At 42.6% G+C, this 22354-nt stretch overlaps 1 protein-coding gene and 1 long non-coding RNA gene across 3 annotated transcripts in view; both read right to left on the bottom strand.

The window, feature by feature from the left end:
* Positions 1 to 22354, bottom strand: part of TPPP (tubulin polymerization promoting protein) — a 99722-nt gene that overhangs the window by 30217 nt on the left and 47151 nt on the right. The gene's annotated exons all lie outside the window — the stretch shown is intronic.
* Positions 7533 to 18352, bottom strand: LOC144583576 (uncharacterized). Its single transcript, XR_013537441.1, has 2 exons — positions 15325 to 18352; positions 7533 to 10074 (listed from the first exon to the last, which is right to left on the bottom strand). It is a non-coding gene; the product is annotated as an uncharacterized LOC144583576 (long non-coding RNA).

The raw sequence follows: 22354 nt of genomic DNA, 5'->3' as shown, positions 1-22354 counted from the left end.
GAGAATTAGAAAAAGAGATAAAGGATGAAGAGATTACAGAGGTTATTAACAAACTAAAAAATGGTTAAACTCCAGGCTTTGATGGAATGAGTTCAGAATATTATAAAGCTTTTAAATCACCACTGATCCCCAAGTTAAAAATATTTTATAATGGAATATTGGAAGGAGAGAAAATACCAGATTCTTGGAAATATTAATTAACAACTCTTATTCCAAAACCCAATAAAGATTTGACAGACTCAAGTTTGTATATACCTATTTCATTATTAAATCAAGATGCAAAGATATTTACTGCAATCTTGGCAAATAGAATGAATAAGTTTATTACAAAATATATTAAAGAGGATAAAATGGGTTTTTAAAGGAAAGACAAATTGAACATTTAACTAGGAGGGTTTTGAATATTGTAATATAAAAAAAGATAAATCGGAGGCAGATATTTTATCATTAGATATTTTTAAGGCATTTGATTGTGTAGAATGGCAAACATTAAAGATCCCTTTAAAGGGTCGGGGTTTTGGAAAGAAATTTAGGGGGGTAAGAGACCAATTATATTTGGAGAACACTTCTGCAGTAATTGTTAATGATGGGATGACAGATCAAGTAGCTCTAGGCCAAGGCACCAGACAAGGTTGCCCTCTTTCTCCAGTTCTGTTCTGTTTGATTATTGAAATGTTAGCAAATGCAATAAGGAATGACGATTTAATTGAAGGCGTGGGTGAAAATAATAAAATAAAGATTAATTTATTTGCTGATGATTCCCTATTGACGGTGAAAAACCCATTAGAAAGTATACATAGAATTAAAATTCATTTAGAAAAATTTGGAAAAATAACTAGATTACATGGAAATTGGCAAAAATCTGAAATAATGTTGTTTAATCATAATAAACAAGAACGAGAAAAGCTTGTTGATAAATATGATTTTGGGTATAGATTTAGTAAAAGATACTAAAAAAATTAAGGAACATAATTATAATAAATTAAAAGGAGATATTAAAAAGAAACTACAAGAATATACTTACTTAAAACTTTCTTGGTTTGGAAGGATCGCATTGATAAAAATGAAGAATTTATCAAAAATTAATGTTTTATTTAGAATGTTACCAGTACAGTTAACAGAAGATTATTTCAAATTTTGACAAGGAATGATTAATAAATACTGTAATGAAGGGAAGAGAGCCAGAATAAATAAAAAGTATTGGTATAAAACAACAAAAAATAGGCATAACAAATATAAAAAAATATTATTTGGCTAATCAGTTGAGGTTCATTGGGGAAATTATATATAACTTAGAAAGGTTAATTTGGTGGGAAATGGAATCATCAGAATTACAGGTGGATATTGAAAAACATCTATTTGGTATGATTAAGAAATATAAAATAAGCGAAATTAATAACTGGTTTATAAAGACTATGTTAAACGTCTGGTACAAGTATAGAAAGAATTTATGTCCGTTTCACTCTCCATTAGGATTAGTGACTGAAATAGAGAATTTTCCTGCCAATATGAAAGTTTATGCAGAATTATTTAAAGAAAAAAGTGATTAGATTAAAAGACTGGTTGTATAAAATGAGATCGAAAGATCAAATGAAACAAATCCTTCAAAATAAGAATATATCGCAGTTGAATTATATGCAATTAGAAAGACGGAAGTATAATAAAGGTAGAGAATATATGAAGTATGAACAATTTCTATTATCATATGAAGATATTCAGATGACCAATTCAGTGAAGGGTTCAGTGAGTAAAATTTATAGATTCCTGCTTGATCTAGAAGAAGAAGAGACTGAGAAAGAAGGATTGAAGTTAGTGTGTGAACAAGACTTGAGAAAAAGAATAAATGATGAAGAATGGAGGAAGATGTGGAAAATGAGGGATTTACAATTTATGTCAGTGAGAATACGAGGAAAAAAATTCAAATTGGGTTTAAGATGGTATTTGGCTCTTGAGAGTCCCCTGGACTGCAAGGAGAACAAACCTATCCATTCTAAAGGAAATCAACCCTGAGTGCTCACTGGAAGGACAGATCCTGAAGCTGAGGCTCCAATACTTTGGCCATCTCATGAGAAGAGAGGACTCCCTGGAAAAGACATTAATGTTGGGAAAGTGTGAAGGCAAGAGGAGAAGGGGACGACAGAGGATGAGATGGTTGTACAGTGTCACCGAAGCAACCAACATGAATCTGACCCAACTCCGGAAGGCAGTGGAAGATAGGAGGGCCTGGCGTGCTCTGGTCCATGGGGTCACGAAGAGTCGGACACGACTAAACGAAACGAATGGTATTTGACACCGACAAAATTGAATAAAATTAATGCTAGTTCTCTGAATGTCTGCTGGAAATGTGAGAAGGAAATTGGTACATACATTCATATGTGGTGGGAATGTGAAAAAGTACAAAGATTTTGGAAACTGATCTTTAAAGAACTAAATGATGTATGTGAAAAAGATATAGAATTTAATCCTGAGATAGCTCTGTTATCATTATTTGAGAATGTGGAATATGATAAAATGACTAGAGAATTGATTACCAATTAACAGCAGCCAGATTAATAATAGGTAGGAATTGGAAATCAAAGTCTGAATTTTGAATGGATTAATGGTATAATGAAATATGGAATATAGCTATAAATGGTAAATTAACTTGTAACCTATAGGTTAAGAAAGGAGAGATGAAAAAGAATAATTGTTATGAAATATGGGGCAGATTTTTGGAATATGTGCTAACAAGAGGAAAAGGGAAAGCTCCAAATCAAGAATCAATGGAGAAGAGGACAATAGAAGAAGAAGAAAGACAGAGGAAGAAGAGGATTACTGCAAGAGGTCCTGAGTATGGTGGTAGGGAACACAGTCAATTTGTATTTTATGTTTATGTTTATGTTGTAGTTTAAGGGGGGGAAAGGCAACTGAGTGCCAGATTATTGTCAAAGCTGAGACCCAGCAGCAGGAGAGATGCTCAAGCAAAGAAAATAAAGAGATGCCCAACCTCTAAGGCACCTAAGGGGTACAAAGAACTCAGTGATCCAGAGGATAGATCCAGGACCAGTCAAAATGAAAGGAACAACAGTTTGGTTCTGGATAACAAACAAAAAATTCAAGACACTTCCGTGTCCCTTAGTTAAATTTATGTCTGGTTGGTTACACTGAGTAGCATAAGTGCAACATTCAACTCGTATGGTGCTCAGATATTGTTTGACCTGGCTGACAAAACTGGGAAATGAAGAATTGCTTCAGGATGGGAAAGTTTTTCCAGCTGAATGATTCTGAGCGGCCAGTTCATAGGAATTTTTAATCAGCTATCTGCTCTACAACACTTATGTAGCTATTTGCATGATTTATTCTTGTTGACACTCCCTTTAAGGGCTGCTCAGTACATTTATGTGCCTCCCTCAGGGTGGAGGGAACAAGGTTTCTGCACCTCAGCTTCATGAGCCTTAATTTTATCTTGGAAGCTTCCAGGAATGTACCTTGCACCACAAAATAGATCCTTGAAAAATTAGATGTCGGGGCAATCTCGATTAAGTGTATAGTCGGCAGCACGTGTATCAGAGAGCCAGAATGTCCAAAGTTTTCTGTAAAATTATTCACTAGAAGTAATTAGCTAGTTAGTAACCTGTTCTTCAATATGAAGGAAAAGAAAGTGTAAATTAATGAAAAAGTTTCCAGTTGTATAGTGGGAGAAGAGCTGTTTCCACATTTGTTCATGTCTTACATGTTTATTATTTATAAAGCCACTTTGTGGTAAAACATCTATAATAACAAGATACAAACTTATTAAATATATAACTTAAGGAATAGAGGGAATGAACAGCAAGTAATCTTGTGGGTTACCACAGCAGTTATATTTTTTAAAAAATGTGATAAACCTTTTAAAAAAGAAAGATGCCAAACAAGATGGTATCGAGCTATGGCAAACAAACAAATGTCTGAGTTTTTTCCCCTCAACCTGACACAAGGAAAACACATGCCACAAATATAATGTCATTTAGGTGGTGATAATAAGCCAAATGGTTGGACAGTGTCACTGAAGCGACCAACATGAATTTGACCCAACTCCGGGAGGCAGTGGAAGACAGGGGGGCCTGGCATGCTCTGCTCCATGAGGTCACGAAGAGTCGGACACGACTTAATGACTAAATAACAACAAAATAAGCCAGAGACTACAGGGTGAAAACATCCTGCAAACAAATAGAAGGAGGAGACTTCAGCTACTCACTCACATACTTCACCCGACAGTAGAAACTCCAAAAAATACTTTCATTAAATGCTGGAACAATATGAGCCCATAAGAAAGGATTCAAAAGGCCAATGAAATCATAACACCCTGGGAAAACTCTGTTACTAATAAGATTTCTCAGCGCTAATTTAGTGTCTCTGCAATCTTTCACAGACCTAAATATTTCCCAGCCTTGACCTTGACAAGTGCTAAATCATCCAAGCTCAATGCTTCTGCTAGCCCTCCTCTCCAGTTTAATACATTTGTCTTCTGCTCTATAACCTCCTCTCAATTTCAGAGAACAAAGCTTGCCTTGATGATCATCAAACTTCACAACAGAGACATCCAGCTCTTTTATCTCTACTGCCTTCCCTCTGCTCATCTCTTCTATGCTGTATATGCAACAGTTGCAGTAGTCAAGAGTCACTGTTCATCCCTGTCACTTTCTGCTGTTATAAATTTCCAGAAGACTGTCATCACCTTCACATGGAGTGATGTCAGGAGTCAAAACTACAGCACAATCTTAGACAGATAGATTTGGTTACATACTAACATACTAACAATGTTTGATTGTCAGAGCAGGCAGTTGTCTCTCTCACTTCAGTTTGCAAATTAGCCTATTCCTTCCTGCAATTGGTCATTTGAAATCAAGTACAAACTTAGCAAGTGTGATTGCTTTGTAATGGAGGTCTGCTAGAATCAGTCATTTGAACACCAATAGGAATTCAATACGTATTATCTGTAATGTGCGATTTGACCCTCCGAGTCCCCATCCCCGAATCCATCAAACATCCAATATACTTAAAACAGTATCTGCCACAGTGGACCTCATCTGGAACAGTATGAATCCGAAAGGCAATTATCAATATTGGAATTCAGTATTCAAAATGTTTTTAAAAGGCCGTTCTACACAGTATGCAAAAGCAGGTAACAGATTTGTTCAAACTGGAGAAGAGAGAAGATGATGTCACACTGTTGAATGCAACCTCTCAGAAAAACCTCTCCTACATAAAGTTATCATATTGAAATAAACATTGCAACACAGGATGTTTCCTCCTCTCAGCTGCTCAATAGTTCAGATCTTTGGCTGTGGAGCCGGAGGGTGAGAATTCAGTTCCCCACTGGGCTTCCTGGACAGAGGCTAGACTTGATGATGATCCATCGGGTACCTTAGAGCTCTGCAGTTCTAAGATGATGATGGTTAATTAATTTACCATGTTTAAGGTCTGAAAGGGAGGTGAAGGTTCATAGGGGCCAGCCATTTTAAAAATGGCATTTTAAATGTCTAAAATGGCACAGTTCATAGTTGCAACTAAAATGCGATCAACCAAATTTGTTATTTGTGATGATACCTCAGCATAATGGACGGTAACAAAAAGTTGGCCAATTTGAATCCACTTGTTAAAGTTGCTAAAACAGAACCAGCTTCTAGCTCTGTTTACACACACATGCAAGAGTCATATCTGCTCATGCTTTATTTTTCTGTAAAGAAGCAGGCTATTACACGAAGCAATACAAGTCCATCTTCTCTCTCCTCACAAAGGAAGACAGGCCCTGCTGAAACTTCCTATGGCTCAGGAAAGTGGATTGTGTAAAACAGAGAAACACAGTCATTCAGAGAGAAACAAACTGCAACATCGAAAATTCAGGAAGGTTTTTAAAAAAACCTCCTAATAGCAACAAATTCTCAAGAGATTTCACCATTTTAACATGGTGTCAGAAATGCCTTACTCCTAAAAATAAGGCTATAAAGCTAATTTCAGAACCTCACGACTTTTTTCCAGGAGGATATAGTGATGGAAATCTCGTCTGAAGTCCATTTCTGCTATTGTTTTTTTGGCTTTCCCATTTTACCACTGAAGAAAAAAAAAAGTGATCATGCTTCCTTCACTTCCTTTTTTAATCTCCTGTTTAGCAACCTAAAATCGTAAACAGATGCTATAGTTCACCTCGGCACTGGTTGCTATGGAGATTCTCCTACAGTTGTGATATTTGGAGGATTGTTTTGAAAGCAACGGCGTGATTATAGTTCAAACGTGTTTTTTTTAAGTGTCCTTGTGAACCTCACCTCACCTCATCCCACCCTGCCTCACCTCATACAATTATTCCATGAGAATCTCAGACAGTGCCACAAAACTGAGAGGCCTTGGCTGGCAGCATTCCCTGGAGTCTGCAGGCCTGTACTGTTCGCTGCAAGGCTTAGAGGCCACTGGTGGCTCCCCATCACCCCAAATACAACTCTTTGTACCTCATTCAGCCTTTTGTGTTTGCAAAAGCTGTTCAGTCTCAGCTGGGGCTTTGATGTCCTGCCCTACTTTGGGCTGGTCACTGTGATCTGGACACTACAGGATATTTCAGGGACGGGGGGGGGGGGGTCTACAGCCTCTTAAATTTAAGGTTGTGGGAAGATGGGGAAAAGGGGAGAAGTAGGAGCAATTTTCCAACAAGTGAGGTAAGGAAGGAGCCAAAGAAACAAAGAGTGACATGGTTAGCTGCCTACACTGCACCACCACTAGTAGAAACTGACTCAGAAGGTAGGAAAACTGGGTGCAATACAGAGCTGCACTAGCAGATTATGGAGCATTGAGCAATGAGTGTACCTTTACAGTGGCAGATAGGGGAGTTCATCACATTCCAAGAGGCTGAGTAATCCTACTGGAGCACCCACTGACAAAGCTCTGTATCAGGGGTCTCCAAACTTTTCAGTGTGAAGGCCACATAATATATGCTGCACATTTTTAGTGCCAAAGCAAGACGCGCTCGCACATACGCGCGCACTCCTGCCTGCCCACACTTTTGCCCACCGGTCCGCACTCCCTTCCCCCCGCATGCACACCAGCCTGCACACACACATGCCGGGCTGGATAGAAAGGCAAAGTGGACCAGATGTGGCCCACGGGCCGTAGTTTGGAGACCCCTGCTCTACATGAATAGTGGTACGGAGTAGAGATCCAAGAAATATATTTTGTGATCTGGAAAAGTCCTCTCCCCTACTGACCTCAGAGATGGGAGCTAGGGTCAAATGGGCCCCCACCTGAATAACAGTGATGAATGCAGCATCAGGCTAAAGCATACTAACAATTAGGATGCCTACTTTCACTGGCTCTGTTTTCACAGTTGAGCCTGGCACAGGCCCATAAATAAATCTCAAGCAACTGTCTTCTATGAGGCAATGCACAAATCATACATCTTGCTGTTTTCCACATGTCAACAATATAGGGGTTACGGTTGATGCAGGATTTGGGGAAACTAATAGGGGACAGTGCAAAGAAAGCAGCTGAAATACATTTAGTTCTGAAACTTCACTGCACAGGAGCAGACATTGTTTTCCTACACCTTCCCCCGATTTTATCCTGACAACCACCCTACGAGATCCATTATCTCTGGAGAGATAATGTCATGATTCTAAGGTTGCTGACCGGACCATTAACACTGGGAACTGGGGAAACTCAACAGTCCCTTTCATTTTTGTTGTTGTTTAGTCGTTAAATCATGTCCGACTTCGTGACCCCATGGACCAGAGCACGCCAGGCCCTCCTGTCTTCCACTGCCTCCCAGAGTTTGGTCAAATTCATGTTGGCAGCTTCAATGACATTGTCCAACCATCTTGTCCTCTGTTGTCCCCTTCTCCTCTTGCCTTCACATTTTCCCAACATCAGGGTCTTTTCCAGGGAGTCTTCTCTTCTCATGAGATGACCAAAGTATTGCAGCCTCAGCTTCAGAGTCTGTCCTTCCAGTGAGCACTCATGGTTTATCTCCTTCAGAACGGATAGGTTTGATCTCCTTGCAGTCCAGGGAACTTTCAAGAGTCTCCTCTAGCACCACAATTCAGCCCCCAAATTCTTTTCTCGTTGAACCCAGTTGCAGATTTTCTGCTACCACCCCTCAATTGCTTAGTTATGGGCACTCTGTACATGCCCTGTGGAAAACACCTTGATAGTATGAGCCAGTAGTGGTGAGACAATATGGACTCAGATTTGAACCAGATTGATTCTGCCCCCACGACACAAATGCTCAGTTTAAAAAGGAGAAAACTAACGTGCCAAGGAAGACATTGCCTAAGAGGTTAGACTATGAGGTAACAAGTAGGCCACTCAATTGCCAGCTAAAGATTTAATTCAAGTTCTACCCCAACACACTTATCAGTGCTCCTAAATGGCTCCCTTTTTACAAGCACTGAAGCAACACAATCTAAGTGAAATTATTATTCTTAGCATAATAAAAACACACAGGAGAGCCCAAGTGCCAAATTATGGGCCAATGTGGACATTAATGGGGTATAAGTTTCTATGACCCTAAAGCACTGTCCAGAACATGATCAACAAGCTATTTTATTTCATTTTACTTTTTAAAATACATTTTTACATTAGTCCACCTAATGAAAATCCACGATTCTGGGCAGTTGTACAAACAAAAACATAAACAGACAAAAAGCAAAAGCAAACCCACACCAACCTCCCCCCACCTAAATAAAAATGGAAGTGAACAAATAACGAAATCAAACACATACAAAAGTAACTAAATAACTGAATAAGCATAGGCAACACTCTCTGTGATAAAATGAACCCATGAATCCAAATTGCTATCTGAGGGGGAGAATGTCCCTAAAGGCTTCTTTCAACAATGCTGTTTTTAGTAATTTCTTTAAAGTCTGGAGGGAGGGAGGCCTGACATGTCTCTGGTGGGAGATTGTTCCTAAGTAAGGGGGCCACCACCAAGAAAGTCTGATTCGTAATAGAAGCCTTCCATAGCTACCTGCAGCAACAAGGCCGGGAGGGCTGGGTGGCACAAGCAGAAGATCTTTGGGAGAGAGACTCCAACAGTGTCCATATCACTTCCACATAAGCATATATACGAGCAGTTTCATGTTGCAGAAAAATTGCACAAGAAGAAATGAGCAAAATAGGACATTGTTATAGAGATGTCCTGTTTATCTTAAGTAATTGGCTTCATCAGAATTCCGCTTTCCGATGAAATACCTCAATCTATAAAAACCAAACTTTGGCACTAAATGAAGGCATATTGAAATTAAAATAACATTGATTTTCAACTCTTCAGTAGAATGGTTTTAAATTATCCTGTCAACAACCTTGGGTCCCAGTTCTGGGGAAAAGGCAGTTGTGAAGGAAGAGAGATTAGTGTGTCGTCCTCCCAGAAGCATGCACAGGAGGAGATTCAAGGATGTGTAGAAGGCGTGCTGGTGGAGATAGAGAAAGACGAGAGGGAAGAGAGGGAAGCCCTGGAAGTGTGTCTGGCAGATGACAAGGGGGAGGAGTTAGTTAGTATGGGAGAAGGTTGTAAAGGAGGGAGAAGAGGCATGGGAGTTCAAGGTCGTAACGATGGAACTGTGAGACATGCAAGGGATAGCGTGGTGCAGACCGAAGAGGAGAGAGATGTTGACAAGGTTAGAGACCTAATAGAAGAGTTCCCTAACTTAAAGACGGGTGGGGGATTGCTCCCGGATCCTTGCACCCCCAAGCTTGGTAGCGCAAAGATCTCGCCGCTAGAATGGACCGTGATGGTTTGCCCCTGCAATCAGGATGGGGGGAAGAAGATGATTAGCCCCAGTCCCTGTTTCAACAAACCACCACCGAAAGGAGACTGGGCGGGACACCCCTGTTGCGGGATGGTCTTTGCAGTCAGGAGTGCACCCTTATGGATGATGACCGATCGGAAACGTTTTGGCCCAGCCCTGATGTAAGGAGTGACATATTCACTCCGGAGTTAAAGATAAGAACTTATAAGATTCTGCCAGAATTAAGTTGTTTCGATCCATTTGAACTAGTTGATGTTGGTGTTACCGAAAATAAAAAGGAATCTATTCTGTTTTTAAAATCGTCTCCGTCTCTCATTCCCACCTGTTACATACAGCACTGATGGTACCTGTCTGTCATAGGTTTGGAGGGAAAGTTCCATCCTATGGGGAGTGGAAGGCGGGACATCAGGGGGAGGAGCTGTACTGTATATATATGTGGAGCTTGTGTGGAGAAGTTTAGAAGCTGGAGTGGGAGTCTGTGTGTCAGACTGGGTACAACTGTGTGTCAGTTGGTACATACCTGATAGGTTCAGGTTTCTTTATAGGTAGCCAGAACTGATAGGTTCAGGGTCTGTGCTTTACTTTAAAGGGTTCTGTGGGAACCAAACTGTTATATGTATATGTTTGGGACTTTGCCACGTTACAGTATCTTATTTACTTGATCTTTTTATTTACCCTGTTTGTTATTTAAATAAACCTTGTTCTTTTGTTTGTTAAAAATCCATTCCTGGTCTGTGTGACTCCTTACAGGGAATGGTTGGTGGCAGCTTAGTTAAAGGGTGGTATACTCCAGTAGGTCTGGGGTTGTCACATTGATTGGTGTCCAGCGTGTGGGATACGACTGATCCAGTTGTCCAGTGGTCCAGCAAAGCCTTGGCAAGTGTGCCCAGAGCAAGGGGGGTCTAGTCAGGGACAATCTGAGGGAGCGTAGGTAATCTTCTAGGCTTACCTCACGGGGAGGTAGGCTAGTGGAAGAACGTGCACACTCGGATTGGGGAAACTAGATTAGGGAGCTCTGAGGCAACCCGTTTTGGCGGGAAAGGGCTGAGGCAAAACTGTGTGAAGTGACAGTGTTCTAGCCTGTCTGCTGAGAGGCCTAGCAGAGGGGGTGGATTCTGCCTGGCAACAGTTGCAAGTTAGTGCTGAAGGAACAGCAGCAATCTATAGAAGGCTGTTTCTGAGGCAAAAGGAAAAAAGTCGTCGCTTTATTTTGAGGCTTGACTTTTGAAGGCAGCCTGTTCTGGGGGGGATTATGCCCTTGACTCGAAGCCAAATGGCAGAAATGGGTGAAGTGAGAAATCCACAGGTAGACCAAGGTTCTGAGGAAGAATTTGGCTCAGTGCAGGATGAGAGCACGGGAGAACAGAACCCAGAACTCAGAAAAATGCTCCTAGCCCAACAGCATGAACTGAGGGTGAGGGAAATGGAGGAAAGGGAAAGAGAGAAACAAAGGCAATTTGAAATAGAAAGGGAAGAGAAACAGGAAAGGGAAAGGGAGAAGCAGAGACAATTTGAAATGGAATTGGAGAGAGAGAAAATGGCGTTTGAGTTAAGAAAATTGGAAATGATGAATCAGAACAATAATAACAATAGAGATTCTGAGGTGGGCCAATTGTCTAAAACTGACTTGAAGAAATTCCCTGTGTACCACAAGGGAGATTGCCCTGAGGTGTTCTTTTCCCTCGTGGAAAGAGCGTTTGTGGACTTCTCAGTAAGGGAAACTGAGAAGATGACCATTATGCGATCTTTAATCAGTGGCAGCCTGGCAGAAGTCTATGCAGAGATGCCAGTGGAACTGCTGAAAGACTTCGCTGAGTTTAAAAAACTGGTGTTTGCCAGACATGGGATAAATGCGGAACAGCTGAGGCAAAGATTCAGGTCACTCACAAAGAAACCAGAGCAGACTTTTACCCAAGTGGGGGCCCAACTGGTGAGGCTGCTAGAGAAATGGCTGTCTCAGGAGGGGACAGAGACCTTCCAGCAGCTCAAAGACCTGATAGCGCTGGAACAGTTTTATTCAGTCCTGCATGGGGAACTGAAGTTCCAGGTGAGGGAGAGGAAACCGAAATCTGTGACAGAGGCGGCAGAGATCGCAGATTTTATTTACCAAATAAGAAAGCCCTTAGGTGCTGAGGGGAAATCTGTAGGTAAACCCAAAGAAACCTACAGCAAGTACTCTCAGGGACCAGGGAAAAACCAGCAAGGGGGAGGGGCCCATGTTGAAGGGAAGCCCTCAGACATGAAACCACCAAGACCTCAGATTTTGGAGGGAAAACCAAAAACAGATGAGAAAGACTCCAAATACAGCAGAAAATGTTATTTCTGTCAAGGAAAGGGCCATCTAATCTCAGAGTGTGAGAAATTAAAGCAGCTAAAGGGAAATTTGCCTCATGATTTGAGTGGAACCAAGCCAAAAGCTGTGTTCTGTGTCCAGAAAGAGCAAAGCTCCTTGCCATTGAGGGAGCCTGTTACCATGGCTACTCAATCTGGAACAGTTACATCTGCTGATCAGGCTGGGGAAAATGGTCCTCTGGTAGAGGTCAAGCGCTGCTTACTAGTGAGGACAGATTCGGAATTGTTTGAGACCGCAGGGGTGGACGTAGGAATACTTGACCATCAGTATAGGGGGCTAAGGGATACTTGTTCCCAGGTGACCCTGTGCCATCCAGACATTATTCCTAGGAAGTATATAATCCCAAATGAGAGCCTGAAGGTGGCAGGGATTGAGGGGCAGGTGATCTCACTGCCAGTAGCTGAGGTACCTGTGAGCTTTCAAGGCTGGAGGGGAGTTTGGCGGCTAGCGATTTCATCGACTCTGCCAGCAGCCGTGCTCGTGGGAAATGACCTGGCTGAACATGTGAAACGGGTGCTAGTGATTACACGCTCACAAGCTACCACGGGGACAGTTCAGGGGGGTACTGGAGAGCCCGAGACGGAAGCAGGTGAGGGTAGCTCCGAAGCTGTGGTGGAAACCTTAACCACAGACAGCAAATTTGGCCAAGAGCAAAAGGCAGACGCCACTCTCCAAAAGTGTTTTGAACAGGTGACAGACACCCAGCTAACACCTGAAACCACAGCGAGATTTCACGAGAAAAAGGGAATTTTATATAGAGAGACCCTAATGAATATCTCAAAAGGGGGAGATGGGATCAGAAGTCAGCTAGTGGTACCTGAAAAGTATCGCCCCATGATCTTACAAAGGGGGCACTCTGACATGTTTGCTGCGCACTTAGTGGTGAACAAAACACAACAGAGAATCACACAAAATTTTTACTGGCCTGAAATAGGGAAGCAGATCAAGGAGTTCTGTAAACAATGTGATGTGTGTCAGAGGCAGGGGAATAACCGTGACAGGACCAAAGCGAAGTTGTGCCCTTTGCCTGTGATTGACACCCCGTTCAAATGTATAGGAGTGGATATTGTGGGACCTTTGCCCAAGGCCACAAAGAGGGGGAACAGGTTCATTCTCACCATTGTGGACCATGCCATGAGGTACCCCGAAGCCATTCCCTTGACTAACATTGAAACTAACACAGTGGCAGATGCCTTGGTGGGGTATATGTCCAGGATGGGATTTGCCTCAGAAATAATCACAGATTTGGGCACATCGTTTACATCAAAGCTCATGAAACAGTTATGGCAAATCTGTGGAATTAAGCACAAGGAAACCACTGCCTATCACCCCGAAAGTAATGGGTTAACGGAGAAGTTCAATGGGACTCTGATGCGCATGATTAGGGCTTACTTGGCAGAGAATCCAAACAATTGGGACCAGAAGCTGCAATCCCTTTTGTTTGCTTATCGGTCAGTGCCCCAAGCCAGTACCGGGTTCAGTCCGTTTGAACTTTTGTTTGGGAGAAGGGTGAAAGGGCCACTTGATTTAATCAAACAAAATTGGGAGCAGATCACCCAGGATGACCCACAAGACGTTGTGACATATATAGACTCTTTAATGAATGACCTAAAGAGAAACCTAGAGCTAGCAGCAGAGAACCTGCAAGCTCAAAAGGTCAGACAGAAAACCTGGTATGACCAGAAAGCCAGGGAGAGGCACTTTAACCCAGGGGAGGAAATGCTTTGGCCTAGGCCCTGCAAAGAGAACAAACTGCAGCTGGGTAGCCCAGAAATAAAATACTTGGGTCACATAGTAGGGGGAGGAGTGATAAAACCCCTAGAGGCCAAGATAGAAGCCGTTCGTGATTGGCCCAGACCCAACACCAAGAAAAAAGTCAAATCATTTCTTGGGTTGGTGGGCTACTACAGAAAGTTCATCCCGAGGTTTAGCGAGATGGCGACTCTGCTGACCGATCTGACGCGGAAGAAGACTGATGACCGCATCCCGTGGACCAGCGACTGTGAGGAGGCGTTCCGGAGGTTGAAGGAGGCGCTCATCAATTATCCAGTGCTGCGTGCTCCAGACTTCGACCGGGAGTTCATCATCTACACCGATGTGTCTAACAGCGGGGTAGGAGCAGTTCTTTGCCAGGAGGATGAAAATGGTGACCAGCATCCAGTGTCCTACCTGAGTAGGAAACTCCAGAAAGGTGAGAGACATTTGGCAACCGTGGAAAAGGAGTGCCTGGCCATAGTATACGCGATCCAGAAGGCCAAACCTTACATCTGGGGAAGACATTTTGTTCTGTGCACTGACCACTCACCACTGCAGTGGTTAAAGACAATGAAAACCCATAATAGTAAACTTATGAGGTGGGCTTTAAACCTGCAAGATTATGACTTTGAAGTGAAGGTGGTCAGAGGGTCAATGAACTGTGTTGCTGACGCCTTGTCAAGAAGACCCGAAGAATGAAGACGGCGAAGAAACCATGGACTATGTATATTTTGGTGACCAAAAGTTAAATGTACCTGTTTATTGAACAGGCTTGGTTTGTATTAATAAAGGTAACTTAATGTATTGTAAATGTTAATGTGTAACTGCATAAATGATATGTTTAACCTAGAGTGTAAGTATGAGTAAGTATGGTATTGTGTTATTGTATAACTGTTTTTGTGTGTTTTGATCCTGGTTGTTTTTTTGGAGAAAAGCACTTTAGCATTTCCCCTGCAAAACAACTTATAAAGAGGGGAGGTGTTACATACAGCACTGATGGTACCTGTCTGTCATGGGTTTGGAGGGAAAGTTCCATCCTATGGGGAGTGGAAGGCGGGACATCAGGGGGAGGAGCTGTACTGTATATATATGTGGAGCTTGTGTGGAGAAGCTGGAGTGGGAGTCTGTGTGTCAGACTGGGTACAACTGTGTGTCAGTTGGTACATACCTGATAGGTTCAGGTTTCTTTATAGGTAGCCAGAACTGATAGGTTCAGGGTCTGTGCTTTACTTTAAAGGGTTCTGTGGGAACCAAACTGTTATATGTATATGTTTGGGACTTTGCCACGTTACAGTATCTTATTTACTTGATCTTTTTATTTACCCTGTTTGTTATTTAAATAAACCTTGTTCTTTTGTTTGTTAAAAATCCATTCCTGGTCTGTGTGACTCCTTATAGGGAATGGTTGGTGGCAGCTTAGTTAAAGGGTGGTATACTCCAGTAGGTCTGGGGTTGTCACACCACCCAACTGAGGGAACCGCCTACAGCTTCTGAAGAACCTGATTACAGCAGCATATAAATTAAATCAATCACTCATTCAATCCTACATATGACAAATAGATAATAAAAACACAAAGAGATGAAAAGAGTCAACAAGTGCACACAGACTCTTTATTCCAGCATAAGATAGCTTTCTATTTTTTTCTCTCTCAGTTTATTTGTCGTCCTATACATAAAATGTTAGATTTCAGCCATGTCACTAATGTTAGTGTGAAAACACGAAAAGGAATGGTTTTGTACAACATTAATGCTGATTCTTTCAGCAACGCAAGCCTCCTTTTAGCTATATATAGTACTTAAATGTCTCACCAATTAGCCACCAAGCCAAAGTATGCAGATTATTTTCTTGATGGCTAACCATTTTGAAATAAGATGCAAGATGAAATAAGATGCAAATTCATAAGTTGCACTGTACTCTTTTGGCCTGGGTCCGGGTCCTCGCTGACTTCTCATAATCAAGTCCCAAACAAGTTTCAAGGACTCTGTTTATCTGTTGCTTGGTTAGCATTTTACAAGAAAACACTGCCATTCTTGTGCTGTAACTCTACTCCAAGGATTCTGTTAATGTGTGGCTGCTGTAATGTAGGATCATGATTAATGGCATTCCATACAGTTGAAAGCAATGTCTTGTCAACAACATTTGTCAACAACACTTTCACTGAACAAGAATTTCTGGAAACCATTTTGATGCACCAGTTAAAAAAATCTGTGCACCTTATCCTTGCTTTGGATCTGGAATGTATTTGAAGATAAACCACCAAGCATAGTTCCAGAAAGCGTTAATAGTGGTCTGGAGAAAGTATAAAACTGGCAATACAGAAGCATGGGCTGACATGAAGCTTCCACTCGATTTTCTGGGAAATGTGTTACATCAACATTACACATTAATCCTCAAATGTTGGTAGCCTATCTGTTGTTTTTGTTGTGCCTGCCCACATATATTAGTCAGGTACAGAGGAGGGGGAAATAAGCCCAGTTTTTATAGCACTTGAGTTTTACCAGGCTTTCTTTTTTGAAGCTTGGCAATTCATACTGGCCACTGATGACTGACTATTTAGAAATCTACAATTGTAAATAGTAGGTTTACATCACTCATTGAAGCTAATTATGGATAATTGGCAAGGTGCAACTCCACTGTGTGCCTAGTAACATGTGCAGTTGTACAACTAAGATGTGCCCTGGCACCTTGTCAATTAAACACCATGAGTCATGGCAAATTAAGAAACTTCATGTGGAAACTGATAGATTATGATTATGTGTTTGTTTCATTATTAAGAAGTAGCAGCAGCAGCACTGCCAGGACCAGTCCCATCCCTCAGTATTTGGTCAACCTTAGCAGGGACGTGGTGGCACTGCAGGCTAAACCGCAGAAGCCTGTGCTGCAGGTTCAGAAGACCAGCAGTCGTAAGATCGAATCCACGTGACGGAGTGAGTGCCCGTCACTTGTCCCAGCTCCCGCCAACCTAGCGGTTCGAAAGCATGCAAATGAAAGTAGATAAACAGGGACCACCTTGGTGGGAAGGTAACAGCGTTCCGTGTCTACATCGCACTGGCCATGTGACCATGGAAGATTGTCTTCGGACAAAACACTGGCTCTATGGCTTGGAAACGGGGATGAGCACCGCCCCCTAGAGTCGAACACGACTGGACAAAAATTGTCAAGGGGAACCTTTACCTTTACCTTAGCACTTAAGTTCTGTTGGAGTTGCGCAGGAATCAAAATTTGTAATTCAACAAAAGGAAAGCTCTCAAAATGAGTACAGCACAAAGGACTTCACAGCAACAGATACAAAAATTTGTTTTCAATTTTGCTAAAACAATAACATAACTGCAACTTTACTACCTTTTTAATTTACTACATTTACAGACAACCTTTATTCCAAGGAATCCATTAACTATACTGATTTGATTAAGTTTTAAAATCTCCTGTCAGCTTTACTGAATGCATTCACTTTTCACCCTTCCATTGGTTTCCTCATGGCACATCTACAGAATTAAGTTTTCAAAGAAGTAACTGTGTTACTTCTGTCTTTGCCAGACTATCAGACAAAAAATCAAAAACAAAAAACAAAATAAATAACAAAAATGTTATGGCATCTTAAAGACTAGCTGTTATATTTAATTTGAGCTTTTGTGGATCAAGTCTACCATTTTTGTCTTTTATTTCAACTCTCCCCCTGACATCTACTGGAATAAGGCATCATTCTTTTCTGCTGCTCAAGAACAGCAGCCAGCCAGGATCCATGCTACTTATACCCTGAGACCCTAGTAAGGCTGTGAGCAGATGACAAGAAAGGATTATGTCTGAATGCACCAGAAAGGGTTGCTTTGTTTGGAGTGATCTCCTCCGACATGAACCTTCTGTTGGTGTGGGACTCCTTTTCAAAGTAGTCCTACTGCTAGACCAAAAGATCCAGCTTGGTCATGGGTCTGGGCCAGGCTGGATCACTGCTGCGTGCAAGTTGTGAGATTGCTGGGAAATAACCTTGCACTAGATGGTGCCACTTGTGGTCCAAAATGCATGCTGTTTCCCTGTCTGATCACACCCTGTCTTTGGTAGCTACGACATGCGGCTAGCTAATCTCCCCCTCTATGGCAAAAGCACCATGGCGGTCAGGGAAGCATTATCTTTGGGTTAGCTATGGTTAGGCTCTCTTTGTCCCTTTAAAACACTACAGGCTGCCTTTTGGAGTAGAACCCTCACAAGACAGTTTCCAATGCAGTAATTACAAGTCAGCAACCAGGGTTTTTTTTTACTTTGCCTGACTTTGGCTTACAATTCCCATCAGCATAACAAATAGTAAGGGTTTGTGGGAACTTCAGAAAACAGATATCTGGAGGAACCACAGTTAACATAAACACACAACATAGAATAAAGAAATGTAAAAAGATAAAGGCAGCATACATACAGAAGAAATTATCAATTACTGCATTGTCACAGAAGTTTGAGCAAGAAGTAATGAACAAACAGATGTCAGAACTGCCCTCTGTATACCAGTAGTAGGATAGTGGTAGCTTTATTCAAACTCAATTTTGACAGGTGCCACGCCCCCTTTTGGGACCCTGGACCGGAAGGGGAGGGACTTCCGGCGCCTAGGCTGGACCCAGGCCCCTTCCGGCGGAAGGGGTGGTCCGAACGGTGACGTCAGGGGTTGTGGGGGTCCCCGTGGGCCTATAGGGGTCTTTCCCTAGAGGCCGGGGTCCCCCGTGACCCTAGGGGTGCCTGAGGATTGGACCCCGAGGGGTTGTGCCACCCCACGACCCCGTAGGCCAATGGGGAGCGGTTGGAGGTCCTTGGCTAGAAAAGGGGTGGTCGTAGACCATGTCTCGGCTTGCCCCAGCCCCCTGCGTGACGTCAGGGATTTCGGGTGGGCCCGTGAGCCTATAGGAGCCTTTTCCTAGAGGCAGGGGTCCCCCGTGACCCTGGGGTGGCCTGAGGATTGGTCCCCGAGGTTGCGTGCCACCCCACGACCCCGTAGACCAATGGGGAGCGGTTGGAGGGCCTTGGCTGGAAAAGGGGTGGTCGTAGGACATGCCCCGGCTTGTCCCTAGGCCCTGCAAGGGTGGGAAAGCCCCGGGGAGTTTGCTGAGAGGCTATAAAAACGTGGTTCGGGGACACTTCTGCGCGCTCTGTCAGCTCTTTGCAAAGGTCCTGCGGTTTTGTAGACATGGCGGAGAAGGAGAACAAAGCTCCGGAGCCCGTCCATAAGTCAGAGGAGCAAAAGGTCACGGCCTGCATGACCCTTTCCAAACCCCGAAAGCGTTACATGAGTTCAGATTCCGACAGTGAAAACGGCCCTCCAGGAGCATTAAAACGGCTTGAAGAACCTGACGGACAGTGTCATCCTAGGAAAACATCATGTTATAATGAGAAAACTTCTGAAACGCAGGTAGGTAACCCCTGGGGTAAGGTGTTGATAGAGGAGCGCTATAGATGTTTATTACGTGTGCTAAAAACCCCTTTTTGAATTTTTTTTTTTTTTAGGAGATGCGGTACTTCCAAGCCGGAGGCTATTCTCTGAAAAAACACAAGGACATGCAGGCCCTTACAAGGGCCTGTCTCTTCGCAATGCTAAAAGACGCTTTGTCTGAACATCTGATTCAAAGGTGCTATGGATGCCAGGAAGATCTGTGTGGGCAACAAGCGCACCCGTGCATAGGTTGGAACGATGCTGACTATTCCAAGATGTTGAACGAGATATGTTCGAAACTTTGCTATAAAAAAGTTATCCTTGTTATCACCATGACAGCTTTCCAAACTAAGAAGCTCTGCATGACAAATCGAACCTTGATCTACATACACAAGATTATTAAAAGCTTAACAGCTTCTGACGAGTCATATAACTTTTTAAAAAGACTATTGAGGTCGACAGATGAACAATATCTAGACATTGTTAAACGAACACTACAACAAGTATACGATTGTCATTTTTACTGTTGTCCAAACATGCGTGATTGAATAAAAACAAAAACAAAAAATGTATAATTTTTGTAATATACTGATTTGTTTTTAATAAAGAGCATTTATTGTACCATACATTGATCATATTAGTGCTAATGGCTGAGCAGGATGCACGGGAAAAATTACTGCACAATATCTATTACACACCCTCAGCAGCGGGGAGTTTTGGAGGTCTCAAGCCTCTCTTTAGGGAGGCCAAAAAACAGGTCAAAACCTTGAAGCTCGGAGATGTTTCACGATGGCTGTCTGATCAGGATGCCTATACGTTGCATAGACCTGCTAGAATTCATTTTAAAAGAAATAAGACCGTGGTTTCCAAAGTAGATGCTCAATGGCAGGCAGATTTGGTTGATATGCAACAATATGCCCGGCACAACAATGGTTACAAGTATATTCTGGTCTGTATAGACATTCTGTCTAAGTACGGCTGGGTAAAAGCGCTCAAAGGTAAAACAGGCAAAGAAGTGGCCAGCGCCTTTGAAGCCGTTTTCAAACAAGACGGGAGAAAACCTGACAAAATACAGACGGATCGTGGCGGTGAATTTCTAAACAAACCTGTAACCGGTTTATTCAAGAAATATGGAATACTGCATTTTGTCACCAATAATGAGGTCAAAGCGGGGGTTGTTGAGAGGTTTAACAGAACATTAAAAACAAAAATGTGGAGGTATTTCACGGCTAAAAACACCTACAGGTATGTGGATGTATTGCAGCAACTCCTTAAAAGTTACAATCATAGCATTCATAGAACTATTAAATGTAGGCCTGTAGATGTGAATCATCATAATGACCTGTTGGTCTGGAAAAGAGTCTATGAGCCCTCTGTTGGAACCAAAAAAGAAGTTTCAAAACTCAGAAAAGGGGACCTTGTGAGGGTTTCTAAAAGCAAAGGCGTATTTGATAAGGGGTATGAGCAGAATTTCACCACCGAGATATTTATCGTAGATCGTGTTGTCAAAGGTAAAGAGAGGCCTGTATACCATCTGACGGATTATGATGGGGATGCCATAATCGGTACTTTCTATCCTGAAGAATTGCAGAAGATCAATGACCGGGAAGATCGACTGTACAGAATTGAAAAGATTTTGGACACAAAAGGCCGTGGTCGAAGAAAACTCCACTTAGTGAAGTGGTTAGGTTGGCCTAGCAAGTTTAACAGCTGGGTGTCTGCCTCAGAGATTTCTAAGGTTGTTTAGGCGCTGAGAAGCAAAATGGGGGATCATGGTTTTTACATCACACTCCCAAGTAATGCCTGTAAGAAGGTTTTTCCTCAAAATACAAACGCCAGTTATACGACAATGTTGCCCAAACCCTTAGATTTGATCGGTGTTTGGGAAGTTGGTCTAGCAGAGATACAGTATCCTCGGAGTTGGTACACACTCCTTAAAAATACACCGTTTTCAATTTTTGAGGGGACAAAGAAATGGACCTTTCATTTACACAGGGGCTATTACAAGGACATTCCTGATCTTCTGAAGAACATGAATGATACGATAAAACAAGCTATAGACCTACAAGAAACGTGGTTGACCTACGACACCGTCATGGGCAAAGTTAGATTCACAGGCCCTGAAAATTACTTATTCTCGGCGGGGACGGAGTTAGCCCACATTTTGGGGGCCCCTCCGTATGTGGCTGTCAGGAAAATACCGCATGCTGCAGACATTAACGGCGGGTTCAGCTCCTTGTACGTCTATACAGATATCATCGAGCACCAAATCGTGGGAGACCACTCTGTACCTCTGTTACGCTGCATCCCCGTCAAGGGAGAAACCTACGAATGTGTTACAATTACTTACGACAAGCCGCATTACGTGCTGATGAGCAAGAACCACATCAACACAATAACCATTGAAATAAAGACGGACCAGAACCAACCCGTGCCATTCACTCTGGGGAAAGTTGTTGTGCGGTTGCATATTCGCCCCCGAAAGGGTTGTGTTTAGAAAGAGAACAGCAGAACGTTAAAATGGTGGTGCTGAAAGACTACGGAGATGTCAATGTTTATAGGGCGTACTATAAGGCCCAGGCAGGGCGGGGCATCCCTGGCTTTCACGGATCTGTAAACATGTACGGGGCGGGGCTGGGCGGCATTTTTCGTGGATTGTTCCGAAAGGCCGTTCCCCTCTTGAGGAGAGGCTTTGAGTTCATTAAGCCGCACCTTAAGACCGCCGTGCATAATATCGCCGGAGACGTCGTGGGTCATGTTATGAAAAAAGTGAGACACCAAGAAGGCTCAGGACTCACATACCTGAAAAGAAGGGGTGGAGTTAAGCGAAAAGCGGGTCATCTACGCCTAGGTCCTCCTAAACGGTTAAACAGCGGATTACCACCCAAAAAACGTCAGAAGCTTGAGAGCAAGAAGAAGAAAGCAAGCCGTAAGATTAGGGGTCTGAAGCGCGTCCGCGGAGACATCTTTTAAAATGGCTTTCATTCACAGCTCCTCCGAAGAGTGTGCCAAATCTGAATTGGATATTTTTCAACTATCGCCTACACAAACCAGCGTGGAAAGCTGTATGTATATAGAAGTCC

Source organism: Pogona vitticeps, chromosome 6 (genome assembly GCF_051106095.1).
Source record: "Pogona vitticeps strain Pit_001003342236 chromosome 6, PviZW2.1, whole genome shotgun sequence".
Lineage (NCBI taxonomy): Eukaryota > Metazoa > Chordata > Lepidosauria > Squamata > Agamidae > Pogona > Pogona vitticeps.
The sequence above is the reverse complement of the archived record's forward strand: the minus strand, read 5'-3'. Positions and strand labels throughout refer to the sequence as shown.